Source organism: Botryllus schlosseri, chromosome 16, assembly GCF_051294905.1.
Source record: "Botryllus schlosseri isolate E-star chromosome 16, Bs_hap1, whole genome shotgun sequence".
NCBI lineage: Eukaryota > Metazoa > Chordata > Ascidiacea > Stolidobranchia > Styelidae > Botryllus > Botryllus schlosseri.
The window spans coordinates 12,241,613-12,258,106 of record NC_137251.1 but is presented as its reverse complement, the minus strand read 5'-3'; the positions used below and the strand labels follow the sequence as shown (position 1 = coordinate 12,258,106).

General features: G+C 40.2%; 2 protein-coding genes across 2 annotated transcripts in view; both read right to left on the bottom strand.

Annotated features, from left to right (window-relative positions):
* Positions 1-16,494, bottom strand: part of LOC145458237 (integrin alpha-11-like) — a 329,408-nt gene that overhangs the window by 225,589 nt on the left and 87,325 nt on the right. The window lies entirely within an intron of this gene.
* LOC145458249 (carbonic anhydrase 2-like) overlaps positions 1-16,494 on the bottom strand; it is a 44,900-nt gene that overhangs the window by 15,884 nt on the left and 12,522 nt on the right. The gene's annotated exons all lie outside the window — the stretch shown is intronic.

Sequence of the window (16,494 nt, the reverse complement as noted above, 5' to 3'; positions counted from 1 at the left end):
ACATTCATCGCGTGTTAAGAACTCTGTTAGATAAATACACATTACAATACAATAACGAATACACGACGGGTCAGGCTACACTTGCGAATTCAATATCTTCGTACGTTCATCGCTTTTTGAAATTACTGTTTTAAACATACGCAAGATCGAAGACACGACATGCTGTACTGTGGCTGTGAGTCATTGATGACTGGATGTCCACTGCACAGCATCCAACCTAGAATGCATAATGAGGTCGCGTAATGCTGCCTTTTGCGAAAGTGAAAATAAGGGTGTGCAGGACGAGCTACCATGGGTTTTGCTCGAGTGCAAGCGAAGGTCGAGAATCGGCTGTAATTGAAATTAACGAATTGGTCCGTAAATTTAATTTTCGCTTCGAAACGCGCTTTCGTGGCATATAAAGGCTGCGAAAATAACAATTCGAAACGACAAGCTGCAGCTAATTGAGAGATTTGAAAGGGCATCATGATATTACCGTGTGATGTATTAATTTGTTACCATGCTCCAATGAAAACAAATCCAGTCAGACTTCAAGCTTTGGGAATTTAATTATCTCTTGCTATGATCAAGAGAAATTTCCTCCATGAACATTTTGAATTGCCGAGTACATTTCAATTCGATGCGAACGCAATTTTGCAGATGTTGCAAAAGAGAATGAATACAACCATGTGTGCAAGATGGCTGCGCACATCCGGGAATCTTGAAGAACAGAATTTGTAAGAGCGGAATAAAATTGACTACATCCGAAAAATAAAGACTATGAGAAATAAAATCGACGCGTTACTAATCGCGAGATTAGAGTAGCCGAATACGATTCACTCAGCCGTTGAGACACTCCCATACGGCATGGGCATGGAAACGTCGTTCAAATGCTACACAAATAATTCCACATCCCGCATGTAACTTGAGATTACCGTGTTTTACAAGCCATTTCGACCCGATACAGCCGACGTATACGATATGGGATGGTCGGAGACCGCAAAATGGTCGGCTCAACAGCTATAGTAAGAAGTACAGATCATTGATACGAAATGAAGGTTCTGATGATGATGACCGCCGCCCGTAAGAATGTTGCATGACGATGCAATAGTCCTGGTTAAAGATATTTTTGGTCCGTATATGACAGGGGTTGTAAGCCTATTTCGTCAAAGGAGCTATATTCACCCTATATTTTCTTTTGTAGAGGTCAATTCACTATGACGTCACAATTGAATATTCGTGACGTCATTGCTCTGGAAAAAACACACAAAATAAAAAACATGTTTCAAACAAGGTCCTTGTTATAAACATGTTGGTTTTAAAATGTATTTTGTCTGAAATGCAACCCTATGTCCAATGCTTATTTAACAGTGAGTGATAAAGATGATTCTGCAATTTTGCTCGAACACGCGTTGCGGAACGTATCTTACATCACTTCCATTGGCGAAATCGGTCCGAACACACCCGACTTCATTTTTGATTACCGGGTGACTTGACTTAATACGCGGTTGCGGACGGTTATGCCATTGCATTTGATTCGTTAAAATTATATTCAGATTGATGGGCACGGATACAGCAACATTCCATCGTCGGAAGTCAGTTTAGCTATACAGGGTTTCTCAAAGGGTGGGCCAGAGGAGCATTTGAGGTTGACCACAAAGCTATTTGAAAAATTTTAGAAAATATGTAAGTTTAGTTATATTTGTTATATTAATCGCTAAAATATATTCATATTATCTAATTATTATTATCTATATTAACGCAAAGCTTTTCATCCGACTCTGATGAGACGCAGTGGCACGTAGGGACTCAGCAGGTGCAAATCGAAAACGGAAAAAAGAAACGATGACTTTTCCCACTAGCTATGACAACCTACGGCTAACAGCAACTAAAATAATTTCGAGTATATATAATAACTTGAAGGTAATGCTGAAGTAACCAAGTATTCAGACAGGGTCATATGTCGTATGCCGTCGAAAGGGGTGTGCAATAAACTCGAAATGAAGTGTAATTGAGTTATAGATTTACTGTATTTAGGCAAGTCGTATCATTGTAAGATAAAAATAGCCATAATTGCCAATTATTGGAAACTTCTGGTGGAGGTATCTGCACCACCGCAACGAATCTTAATGGGTTGAGGATTTAGCGGAGCGCAGTAATCTTTGGAGTCGGTTTAAAATGTCCGTCCTTGAAATCATATTATACATAATGTCAGAGTCACGTGAATTGAATGTATCATTGGATTGAATATTCTGACATCGCAACTTCAGTTATTTGGTACAAGACATACAATGTACAATATTGCACATTGTACAATGTACAGCATGCATATATTAAATAAATCTTTCTCCACTTCTCTGTAGTACCCCATGCAGCAATGAATTGTTTCAAGCTGATACAGATTGATTATATTATTCCCCACAATAGTGGAATTAAAATCCCAATCAAACAGCGGATGCGTGGATGCGCCACGCGAATGGAGTTGAGGACGATCTTAATACACAGAGTTTTAGCCTATGATTTACCGGGGCCGTAACTGCTGGACCCAAACATCCTTTTGCGGGAGCTCGAAGGGGCCCCAAGATTATTTCGTTGGTCGTTTGTTGGAGGATATTTATTAGACATGAAAATTTTCGAATAAATACCATGGGTAAATTAAGAGAAAAATTCGCATAATTTATAGAAATAGGCTTATCGGCGACGTCGATTACCACGCATTGAACAGGATTATGACTTCAAGATAAGAGGTGGCCACAGCACATTTTTAAACCGTAAAATGGGCCACGGTCAAGAAAGGGCTGAGAACCCCTAGTGGATGCTTCGCGACAAACGTCCACTTCCATACCCGTATAAGCTTGAATGTGAAACAACCAGAGGCAAGGTAAGTTTGTCCGGTATCCGGGTAAATCGTATGCCACGGTATAAAAGTTACCGCATTATTGGATTTTGGAGATTTGTAAAATTGTTTCGAATCTGAAAGACTGCTTATCCAACATATTCTTATCTATATACTTACCTTACTTTGCCAGAATCAACTAAACTTATATTTTGAAGAAATATTATATCACTATATAAGGGGGGGGGCGAAGGGAAGCGAGTGGCGCAGTTGCTTAAACACTGCAGTCACGACATCGATGGTTGATGGTTCGAGCCTTGGCTCTGCCATGTTTCTATGTGTCGGAGGTTTATCTGGGCTCCTCATCGCCGATCCCGCTGTAATACAGCGCATTGAAAAGCTCAGACGAAGAGAGAGCCGAACTCTTGAAAGGAGGCAGCGAATGAGCCGAAAAAAAACTCGAAGTGGACAAAAAGACATTATGAAATTTACTGCGCGGGCGCAAATGACCAAGTTGTTGAAAGCGCCAATTATATGTGTCAATAAAACAAATCACTATATAAAGCAGGGGTTCTCAACTCGAGGCCCGCAGACGTTTATTTTGCGGCCCGCGACATCTTTCATTATAAACATAATTATTGCTGACAAACTGACACGGTATTGTAACAAATTAATTTAGACACTTAGCTCTGTTATCGTACCGTCTCTGTTTCGTTTGATCAGTCATTCTTGACTGCAGTGGTTCTCTAACCGGGGGGCGCGCCCCTTAAGAGCGTAAAAGCATCTGAAGGGGGCACGACGCTGCGGTCCACTAAAAAAATTCGCGCTGGGCGCAATTTATCTTCAATGCATAGTTGTTTCTCTGTGTATAGTCCGAATTTCATATTTGAGAATTCTCTCATCAACCGCCATAACCTTCCACGCCGCCAGCAAACTAGCCGTTTGTAGCATTCTGGTTGCATTTTGTTATATGACGATAAGGGGGCACGAAATTATTCTCTATCAAATTAGGGCGCTTGTCTGAAAAAGTTTGAGAACCGTTGCTTTAATGTGCTCTCGTATCTTGATGTATGCTCGACTTCAGATTGTTATTGTTTTGAATCGGTATTTTGCTGGACTCTGGTTCAAGATAATCCCGTGGTAGGCCTGCACTTTAAAAAAATGTTTGACTCACTGCGAACGGTTGTTGAGATTGCCGACGACGTGACAGACGCATCGTTCAAAATTACTTGGAATATCGCTAAATCCAAGACATCTGCTACAGAAGGTGCGATTTCAATAAGAATTTAACATTAGGGATACCATACGTCCTCTTATAAGAGGATTTGCCCTCTTTTTTGAAAGTGTCCTCGGAGGACGCCCTTTTGTCCTCTTTTTTGAGATTTGGTCCTCTTTTTTTAAGAATGTTGGTCATATTGATAGCCAAATTCGACTGAGATGCCGTTAATCAGCACCGAAGTGACGCTCTGGCGGGTATTTCTGGAGCTTTTTTTAGTCAACCACCTTACAATGTGAAGGGAAACACTCTATTTTGGTTGTCCGACCACCAAGTAGGAGAAATTAACCATTTTTTAAGAATTTTTCTCCGGTTTTGCAAGTCTGAAAATTCTGAAAAATTGTCCTCTTTTCAGATTCCCAAAATATGGTAACCCTACTGTGCGATAATTTGCTGTTTCCGGAACTCAGCAGCAAGGACAATATGATCTGACAAATTTCGAAGATACAGTCGTCTGATGCAATCGTGTCGAGACGAGTAACATCAATTTAAGTCGGTCGCAGTTTCTGAATCACGTTGCCGCGTAGACTCCTTTAATCCAACCTCGGGCAAATCCCCCGACATTGCATAACTAATTATCTGGTTGAAGTTTATCGGAGTGGACATATATGCAGAGGAAATGCTGGCTGGGCAAACGTGGGTAGGGGACCAGCGAAAAATATCAACTTGACAAAGCTAACTTCTCTAACTGTTGAAGTGTTGATGCAGGGAGCCAGGCATGGAAGGAAAGGAGAATAGTTCATTGGTTTGCTCAGAAATGGCCCTGAACGCCAGACTTCCTCTCACATCACTCAGAGCTCAATGTGATAATGGCCTCTGTAACGTAAAAGTTACCGTAATTTTATAATTGCTCGATTAAGCATTGAAACAGAGAGTTTGGTTTTCTTGTCGAAGGGTTTTAACTAAGTTGCATATACCGACTTGACAAGAATGCAATGCACGCTCCATGAAGAATTTACTTGCGCCGCTAGAAGATACATATTCTCACAATAAGCAGCAGCTGCAAACTTACGAACGCTGTCCACCGATGTTTTATAATCCATAAAAATGTAGTAAATGCCCGTATACGATTGGTAAATAGGCTGCAGTAGCCTAAATTTAAATGTAGCCCACAATTATATACATGATAATTTGATCTCCGGTCCGCAGCGTCTTTTGCTGTTAAATTGCGGCCCGTAACACAAAGGAAGTTGACAACCCCTGATATAAAACAAGGGTTCCCAACCGTGCAGTGGGCTCCACGGTGCTATAAGAGCTTTTTTCAGGAGGTTCGTGAAAGTGTTCGATAAATACAACACTACTAGGTCTACTCGACTATGACAAAAGAATTGAATGATAATTTAATAGACATACCAGTGCAGCTACAAGCTACTTACTGATATGGAGTTTATCTCATTCCCTTCACCACCAAACCAGCAATTAAGACATTGACAGGGCAAAAACACGCTCAATCATCAGATTACCTGAATTTAAAGAGCTAATTGCTGTACTATCATGTTTATTGCGTGTTGTATATGTATCATTTTATCATTCCAACTACTGATTACTGTGAAAACCAGTTTTAAACCAAAATATTGTTTATAAGTTTTTAGGAATGGCTGAAAAATTAGTGGGGCCATTGGTTTTTCAAAATTAGCGACGGGGGCCACGGTGTAAAAAAAGGTTGGGATCCCCTGATATACAGTATAGAATAGACTGACGAAAAGATTTGAATTGGAAGCTGGTAGTGGGCTGCCGGGATTCCAAATCACTCCGTCTAGTCCGTCAACATCATTGGTTTCTTAGCAATTTCTATCAGTTCAATAAACCACGAAAATGCGATACAATGAAAAGATAGGAAGGTGTGGAAGCGGCTTGGAGTAGTCTACGGGACCAGACACCCACCTTGGCCTTGGCCATGTAAAGAGGAGTTATGCACATTGCACACTGAATGAAAAGTAAAAGAAGATAGAATAGAAAAAAAGCAAGCGACAAAGATGGGGTGGCATATGATCGAAGGCGAGATCGATAGGGCAGGTCGTGGTCCGGTATTCTTGAGGATGGACTAGTATTTATTTAGTATCAATTGCTTGTATTTCGACTTGAACTTTGTTTTGTCTGGGGAAGTCACAGCGAGCTGAGTAGGCTACTCGATGCTACTAAACACGCTGTAACTGCCCCCTGAACAATCTATTCTGCGCATCAAGCTATAAAACGTATTGGTTTCTTTCGTTACGGGGTATCTATAATAAATGTCCTGACTGTAAAAGGTGCAGTAATTGACGACAGAACCTATATAGCAAGATGTTTTGTGAGTTTTAACTTCGCTATTCCACGAGTTCACATACGAAACATTGTGCCATGCAACCTGAAGCGATTTCGGTATGTTTTGTTACGTTACAGAATCTATTATATCGATCAATGTCCGTGATATTCTTAGCACTGTATCAGGAATTGATTTCTGGTTAAACTCCCTTACTATTCGTATGTTACGTAAGATCTTATCTCGCGTTATATGGGATTAAATTAACCTTAAATGCAATCAATCTATTTATATGAAAGGAATTTGCGAAATTGATTTCATCTTTGTTATGCTCTTCCGGTATGCCCGAATCAAAATCCCGATAGTTCACACACTTGTGAACATATCGAACCTTTACCTTTCCGAAGTCAATTTCAAAGTCTGCTTCATATTGTGGACCGACAGCCTCCAAATACAACATTCCGGTAAGTTATTAATATCTGCATATTTCATATTCATTGGTTGCAAATTACACGATCGGATTTCGCCAGAGCGTATCGTCTATCAGATTGAAATCGCGATTGAAGGTCACTACCGAGGAATCATTGCTGATCATCAAGGAAGGCGGTGAGAACCTGACAGTGATTGAAGACGAGATGTGCACCGATCAAGCGTCTTATTATAAAGTTTCAATATTCAAGTTATTGGAATATGTGTTGTCTATGCGATCACTAAATTAAACATTCACTACATACGGGAAGTCCAATATGACGAGATATTTCCGCCTGCAGATAATTTTACACTTAAATGTAGTTGGAATAAGTTGCGATGCTCTTTACGAAACGCTTCGTACGTGGTCATTTGCGTCGAATAGTTCCCATTGATATGAAACTTCAGACAACTCGTCCCATGTGGGAAAGGTTCCTTAATCCCGTAGACCAGTGGTTCCCAACCGATGGGGAATTCAATGGTTTCTGGTGAGGAATATATGCATTTCTTGAACATTATATACAGGACAAGCTACATATTTTGGAGAAACATACGAAATTACCGTTACCAGTTAACTGATGATGTAACTAGGGGCAAGTGTAAAAATGGACCTCACCGCTAGTAGGGTGGAGAATTCGGCGTGATATTTTTACTGCGCATGCGGAAGGTTGAGCTACGACGCGAAACCCCGTAATAATTTGAAAAAAACGAAATTTTTGACACTTGAGTAAATATTTCCAGGTCTGGAATAATTTTCTCAGACAAATAGTACCTCAAGTGGTTACAACGTAATATATATAGTTGGAACAGTGTTACCGTAGCTTACCATGATGATAAGAAAACTAGGACTTGCATCGTCGGGAAGGTACCATACTGAGACACTAATCATGGTCGAGCGTATCAGTTGCAATTATACCACAATGTTACTTTTGCACCGTTACAATATCTTTTCATTGCTGAATATCTTTGTTCATATTTTGGTATAACCATTTATCTAGCCTACTGCAGATGAATCTTGTAACAACCAGAAGTTCAATACCAGAACAGATACTACTTTGGCATACCAATTCTAACGCGATCATGTGTCGAAAAGGCCATACAAAAGTGGTGATGTGCATCTTCGGGTTCGGTTATTTCCGTGATTCTACCACCCTTTCTCATGTTGATCGAATTTTGGTGTGTCGACCTTCAATGGTCACTTGAAAACTTGCCCATGACTGAATCCTCTTCTCCTGACTTTGAACATGGCCCACTTACATTTTTTCATTTGGTGTGAACAAGTTATATTAATTTTGTACAAAACAAAAGAATGCCATTAGCTTTGACGCCACAAAATGCAGTGTACTCGTTTTTCCTAACACTATCATCGGCGTATTTAACCAAGATATTTTGACGAGGTCGGTTTCGCACCTTCGCAGGTGACCGAATGCCCAACCCATTATGCACGCTGAACAACTGCACCTTGGTAGAAGAGGTCGAATGTAGGGGGATGATGGAATGATTGTGTTTCTTGTACACTTTGAGCTCATGAAGAAGGCACGAAGGTTTTTGGTGGATATTCATGGTGTTTGTCGATTGCTATGGTCATTTACACCAGGCCGATATTCTTCATTTTTTGCGTAACCGACCGACTTATAGCCAGGGCATGGTATGGTATGGGAATATGGTATGGTATGGGAATATGGTATGGTATGGAACGAAATTTCGGTATGGAATATGGAAGAGTGCAAGTATGGTATGGTATGGAAATTTCCTAAGTATATGGTGTGGAATGTTCTTTCCATACTTCCACACTTTTCCATACTTTGGCAGTTTTGCCAGAATCATGGCAATGATCCTACTGACGATTTGTCAAATTGATTGCATACCTCAGAAAATCGCTCACTGTCTATGTTCATGTTCATATCTCAAATTGCGATTTATCACTCACCCACCCCGGGCGACATTTATTTGAAGACAACAAAGTAGCGCTACGTGCATATGAAGGAAGATAATATTTATAATGAATATTCAAATCAAATCAAATCTTAATATCGTAAAAACGAATGATATTCGACCGCTGTCGCGTTAGAACTTGCATTTCAACTTGCGCTTCCACTCAGTAAACTACCAGCGGAGTTTTAAAATCGTAGATTCTGAGAATGTAAAAGCTACATGAATATTTTTTATCAATTTTTTGAGCTTGGAAATAATTTCCGGCGCTTCGGTAGGATAATCATCACGCAATATCTATTTGACATGACCGTCATTGTAATTCAAACATATATATAGCTTTTCTTGGAGCGACGTTACGATATGCCGGCCTCCAACACGCATTACACTCCATGAAATATGGTTATCTATGATAAAAGAAGAGACTTCCTGATCTTGGCTAACGAATCTAATGAGTGGCCCGCAGATTGGCGGGAAAAATAGACATTTGATCCGCTGCACCATAATTATTGTAGTGATGTAAATTTATATATTATAAGATATATTCTAATGCAGTGGTTTCGTACCGGTGGGTAATTTAGGGGTTTCTGGTCTGGTATAGACTCACTTGTAAAAAATATTTACCTTATATTAACCTCATTTATCTCTAATATTTAGCTCATTTGCAATTCAGGGATTCGTAATGTCACATCACTGCCTCCAATTAGTGGGAATCGACTGGAAAGCGGCACGCGAACTTCCGCATATACGTTGTTATTTAGTCGCATGCAAAATGGCGAGATTGAAATCACCCGATTCGTTATAATAAGAGTTCATATGTATATGAATATTGAATGTATTCAGCACTGTAAAAACTGTGGCCACCTTACAGAGGTGTTTCAAAAATCACCCATAGGAGGAGGTATTTGTTCCCACCCTAAGGGGGTGGTGGGCTTCCCACACCTATTTTAGGTGGAATATTCTCCTCCCCTATCCTATCCGTAACCACCCCTTCATCCTAACCAGACACCACCTCATCCTATCCGGATATCTTCGTCAAACGACTTCGTTATCGTCATATCTTGATAACCGCTTACACTAGAAAGCTGCTTTTGGGCTTACAAGATGCAAAAGCCACGTGTTTCTATCTCAGTTCCATAGAACAGTGGTTCTCAACCTTTTTGTCTTCGTGGACCCCTTTCGGGTCGTCACGGATTCCGCGGACCCCCAGGAAGTTTTAGGTCAAATTTAGCTCAATTATCGTGCAATCGTCGTCTGTCTCGTGCATATGATAACTATAGGCTTAGTGATAACAAGCAACAAAATGACTTTTCTTGACAATAAGATCATACTATTCATGTAAAAATTGAGTTGACTGCTATTATTTCAAAGCGAATTCTGCAACTACATTACTTGAAATACGTGGTCGTGTCTTGAAAATCCGATCCTGCGATTGATATGAACGAGTGCCGAAAATCCATTTCCACAAATACAGATGGTGGCGAATGCAATAATCACGCGTAACGCTTCCGACGACACATCTGGGTATGATCGCAACAAATATGCCACCAAAATTGACTAATAATTTTTTTAATGAACATATAACGTCAAGCCTGATCATTTCTATTGAGCAGCTTGTCTTGAAGTTATTATGGGAAATGGTTATGTATATCACAGGAGAAATGAATTTTCGTGAACATTTCGAAGTCACCATGTAAATATTCATCCCAATTTGTTCCACAATCCCCAACAACACATCTCTAAACACCAAAATGTTTGTATCAGTAGGCTATTGGCAATTTAGCAGTCATAAAGAGTATGCACAGTAGGATATTTCATCTCAGATGTCCGATCTGTTGATGTGAGCTCTGGAGTTGTACTAGTAATGAATCGAAACTGCCTCGTGATTTTCCTAATTAAAAAAATACAAATTAGGTTATCAACTATTTTGAGGCTTCGCGGACCCCCTGAAAATGCGTCGTGGACCCCCAGGGGTCCGCGGACCCCCGGTTGAGAACCGCTGCCATAGAACATAACACTTAAAAATGAACAGAAAAAAAGTTACAAGCAAATAACTGATTTTATAGGTAAAATTAGGCACTGAAGCAGTGGATAGGATGTCAAAAGCATGTAGTGATTGATCTTGTCACTGAGCAACATACCCCATCAATTACAACTACTTTTCAAAACTTGCTCAAACAAATGAAGCCACCTCCAAGTATAAATAGGGCTCGGGCATCGAATAATGAGTGCTAAAACTGTATTTACAACGGCATTCATCGCTAGTGCGGCCTCGCGATATAGTGATAAGTTTAAATCAGTGACCGTCAAGAGATTTCTTACTAATATGCTGTTGTAAGGTTTGTATCACATGTATCACAAGGCTCCTGATTGAAAACACTAAATTCGGAAATCCACATTCAAAACACAAACATCAATTCTGCATTGGAAACAGAAAAATTTCGTACAGGCTGCCCAAACTGTAATATCATATTTAGTATTGAAATATTTCATATGCTTTTGAGACTTCAGTTTTTGTCTGATGAGGCCATCTCTACGTGTGAATCCTGAAACATGGGCAGATGCTCCAGTCACCACTGTCACAGGTCTGTCCACTGCCTGGTTGTGGCAAGGATGACATCCGTAATGGTGATGACTTGGGTTTTCCGGCTCGAGATCTGACAAGGTCTTGATTTCAGGCGGCTGTGCAATATCTTGAAGCTTAAGTTGACAATTTGGTGGTACGATGTAGCCTCGATGTTCGTAATTGGAATTAGGAAGAATCTGATTCTGGTGTCAATGTTGCGGTTTTAGGTTTGGTTTCATTTGTATATCCTCCTTCAAAGTCGTAAATTGAAATTTGGTACGGTGTGGTTGATCTAGCATAGCTGTAATCTTGTTAACTGCAAGTCTTCGGACACTTTTCTCCTCGTCACCAAGCCTTCCCAGCTAAATATTTTCTGGGTGTACAAAATAAGCATTAGCACAGATAGTGCCAGAGAACAAATCCATGTATCAGGCGGCTGTTTGACACAGGAAACTACAGTGTTGAAATTTTTTGCACCATCAACAATTGAATTGTGCAATTTTATTTCAAACCATGACACAAAATAAGCGTCCATGCCGAATAAAGAAAGACCGTTCAGATTTCTCGATGATAACTCCCCCATAGTACCTTATAAATTTGGCATGTAAGAGTCAACAATCTTGCATGAACGCCTCTAAATATTCCAGATCTGGTTCCAATTGACGACTTTGAAGGATATATAAATGAAACCAAACCTAAAAACAGCAACATTGACACCACTCGCATCAGCATCAGATTCTTCCAAATTCGAATTATGAACATCGAGACTACATCTTCCAAATTGTCAACTTAAACATCAAACATATGGAACAGCCGCCTGCAATCATGACCTTGTCAGATCTCGAGCTGGAAAACCTAAGATCATCACCAATATAGCTCAGTTATCATGGCCACAACCAGGCAGTGGAAAGACATGTGACTCAAGCATCTGCCCATGTTTCAGGATTTAAAAGTAGAGATGGCCTCATCAGACAAAAACTGAAGTCTTGAAAGCAGATAAAATCTTTTAATACTAAACATGATTGCAATGTTTGCGCAGCCTGATAACCTGTGATACTACGAATTTTTTCTGTTTCCAATATAGAATTGACATTTGTGTTTTGAAGGTGGATCTCCAATTTTTGTGCTTTCAACCAGGAGCTTTGGAAACATGTGATACAAACCCTACAACATCATGCTGGTTAGAAATCTCTTTACAGTCACTGTTTTAGACTGATCGAAATCGCGAGTATGCACTATTGATGAACGCCGTTTTAGGTACAGTTTTAGAAGTCACTATTGATGCCCGAGTCCTATTTATACTTGGAGAGGGCTTCATTTGTTTGAGCAAGTTTTGAAAAGTAGTTTTAATTGATGGAGTATGTTGCTCAGTCATAAGATCAATCACTTAACCCTTTTGACATCCTACCAACTGCGGCAGTGCTTAATTTTACCTATAAAATCAGTAATTTGCTTGTAAGTATTTTTCTGTTCATTTTTAAGGGTTAAGTTCTATGGAAGTGAGATAGAAACATGTGGCTTCTGCATCTTTTAAGCCCAAAAGCAGCTTTCTAGTGTAAGCGGTTATGAAGATATGGCAAAATTGGCTATTCTCGGCTTGTTCGGTGTAAGTGCACGACCACTACAGGGTGTACGAACCCAAAATTATGACAGAATTTATTTATTTGCTATTTGGCACCACATATCAAGACACTTTTTTGAAATTCAAAAATTTTCATTTTTCACTCCACCCTAATACATATTGGCAGCGTATTACAACTACTAAAAATACTTACTCAGTTTGAGTAGTATCAGAATACAGTCAAACTACTTCTACTTGTATCTGCTTTAAAACACCATTTGCACCTGAGCAAAATTCTGTCTTTCTACTTCTTCTTCAGTATAGCCTTGTTAACTACTTCCACCATCTCTGGCTCGGGCATATGAACATTATATGGACTTGACAGGCAGGTGTCAATCGAGTGTGCGGACATCCTGAAATTGCTTTGCGGAACGCCATAAGTATGCCACTGCTTCAATGAGACCGTAATGAAAAGGGTGAATGGGCTCGTCAACAGCAGGTCGTTTGAGCAGGAGTAAATGTTCAATTGCTCTCATCTTATTTCATCGGTTGCAGCTAGAGAAAATATGACTGCTCTGCTGTTGAATTCCCAGCAACGTCATTAGTTATGAAAGGTTGCTAGACTAAAAACAATTTATTAGCAATGGGCTATATACCTTTGAAAATAATGTGTCTAAACAAGGGGCGGGCAACATGGCCCGTAAAGGGATTTTATTCGGCCCGCGGACAGTTTTCCGTCTTACATGATAGTGATAGTGTGGCCCGAGTCCCCAGTCGTCCGAGATTCCCCACTACTTGCTTACATAGGTCAAATTTTAGTGACTGTTTGTCAAGATACACATGTATGCGCAGCGAGCGAGGGTGGAGCTTACGCGTAAGTTCGTTGAAGCGAGAAGACTTATTACATTATTGGCATTTACGATGTACTCAATCCTAATGTCATTTGTGGTAATCATGGTGTTTGTCGACTACAACGGTCATTTACACTAGGTCGATAATTCTTATTTTGGATTCCGTAACCGTCGACTTGTAGCAAGACATACTTCTAGGCTTCTGTAAGACACCGCTTATGCCAGGGGTCGCCAACTCAAAACGGGTCGGGGGTCACTTTCAAATTTCGTAGAAGCCGCGGGCAGCATGAATTCAATATCGAGATAATAGGCCACATAGTTGAACAACCATGCTATCTCGTCACTTACTAAACCCTAGGGCAGTGGTTCTCAACCGGGGGTCCGCGGACCCCTGGGGGTCCATGAAGCATTTTCAGGGGGTCCGCGAAGCCTCTAAGTTTGCAACATGATTGATTACCTAATTTTTTAAGCTACGAAGTTCATGAGGCAGATTGGCTTCGTAGCTGCTAAACCTTCAGGACTTACATAAACAGAATGGTCGTCTGAAATGAAATATCCGCGCCAGTGGTTCTTAACCGGGGGTCCGCGAGACCTCTAAATTTGCAAAATGACTTATTACCAATTTGTAACTTTTTTAAAATTAGGGAAATGACGAGGCAGTTTCGCTTCAAAACTACTAAGGCTTCAGGACTCACATCAACAGAATGACACTATAGGATATGAATTATCCGACCATGCCAACTAACTATTACCAATAGCATAGGCCTACTTATACAAGCATATTGTAGTTTAGAGATGTTTTGTTTAGGTTTGGTGAAAATTATTTTTTCCTAAAAGGGGGCTAAATCCACATCATGGAATCCATTTTTTCCTGTGTTATATAGCCTACATATGTGGCAGCCCTGCTCTATAATACTGCCCCTTATATCAGTTGTATAATAATTACGTCGTGGTTTCGCTTGCTCTTTTGTATCCAGCCGCTTCGGCGGTAGGACACTTGATAAAGTCTCTCCAACAGTTTCTGAATCGTCTGTGATTAACTCAGGTCTTACACATATAACCACTATATATTCCAGAATATCTTGAAGATGAGCTGCAGACAGAAACGACTAGTATGGATGTGATAACTTCATTGAACTCTATTTCTCAATTTGGGTGTCAAATAATATGTTTCGATGACACACGAAGGTGTCGTCGGAAGAGTCAGGTGGCAATGTTACATTCGCCTCCACCTTTACCATTTTGGAAATGGATTTTCGGCACTTGTTCATATCACATCGAAATGCGTGACACTATCACATTATTTGAGAAATGCAGCTGCAGAATACACTTCGGAATAATAAAATTCCAGCGAATTTCTACATATAGTATGATTTTATTGTCAGGAACGGTCATTATGTCGCTGTTTATCACAAGCCTATAGTTGATATATGCAAATGACAGATGCCGGTGGCAAGAGAATTGAGCTAAATTTGAACTAAAACTTGAGGGGGTCCGCGGGGTCCGTGACGGTTCAAAAGGGGTCCGCGAAGAAAAAAAGGTTGAGAACCACTGCCCTAGGGAGATCGCGGACTTCCTAATTGATAGCATACCCAGACTCGTTACAGATTAAATGACATATTTCTTTTGAGTTATCTAGCGTACGAAAGTGTAGCTTATGGCGGCTTATATCTAACAGCAGGAAGTTCATCTGGTCCATGCATTGTTTGGCATTTACAGGGATATATAGACCCATGTATCCCTGGGCATTTTCACATGTAAATTGATGTTACCTCGCTACATTTGGAAATATTTCAAGCCCTTCCTATTTTTCTGCCGGCTTATACATACATACATTCGACGGAGGCGCAGCATTGCCTTTACGGTTATCAGTTCACTGCTCATTCTTTCATTGCGTGCTGTTCAATTCTGGGGGTCCTAACTTTCACAAATACCAAGTTTTTACAAAACAAAGTCTTTTTAAATTTTATTGGATGGGGCAATTTTAAAGGGTGGGAATATAGATTTCAAGTTGTGGGGAATAAAGAAAAAAAGGGTTGGGAAACAAACTTCTAATTTCACAATATCTTTGGTATATGTAATTTTGTAGATGATGTTACTGCTAGCATTCCATTACCACACTGTAAATTTACATGTCATGAGATTCTGTTGTGATTTCCGTGTGTCTTTTCCGTGAATCCCGTGTGTAGGCCTATATATTATACGTTTCGTCTTCGATGATTAGGCAACATACATCGCTGACGACATATGATGATAAGGAACTGCGGATATCATTGGTGCATCAGGGCTGTTTAAATGGATGATTTCATCCAAAATAATTAGAATTAAAACGCTGCAACATTTCCACGTATCACTTGAGAGGTTGGGCAAGTCGCGAAAGTATGGAAAAAGTATCGAATATGGTATGGAAGAATGTTGCTATGGTATGGAAAATTGTCAAGTATGGTATGGAACGATTGGGCAGGTATGGAGTATGGAAAATTCCCATTCCATACCATACCATACCATACCATACCCTGCTATTGCACAGCCCACTTCTAGGCTTTTAGTAAGACACCGCTTACGCGGATGAGGTGGCGAGGAGGAGCCTAGATAAACCTCCAACACTTAGGTATTGGAATTCTCAAGGCACGAATAGTGATACTGTATTCAGATGCCAAAATGCGATGGGGCGTAGCCTGCTGGAATCGTTCAAACTTCTCGTTCTTTAGTTTGATGCAATCACACAATTTGTGCTCCCGCTTTCGTTGTTATTTGCGTTTTTTTAGTTGTAAATAACACTG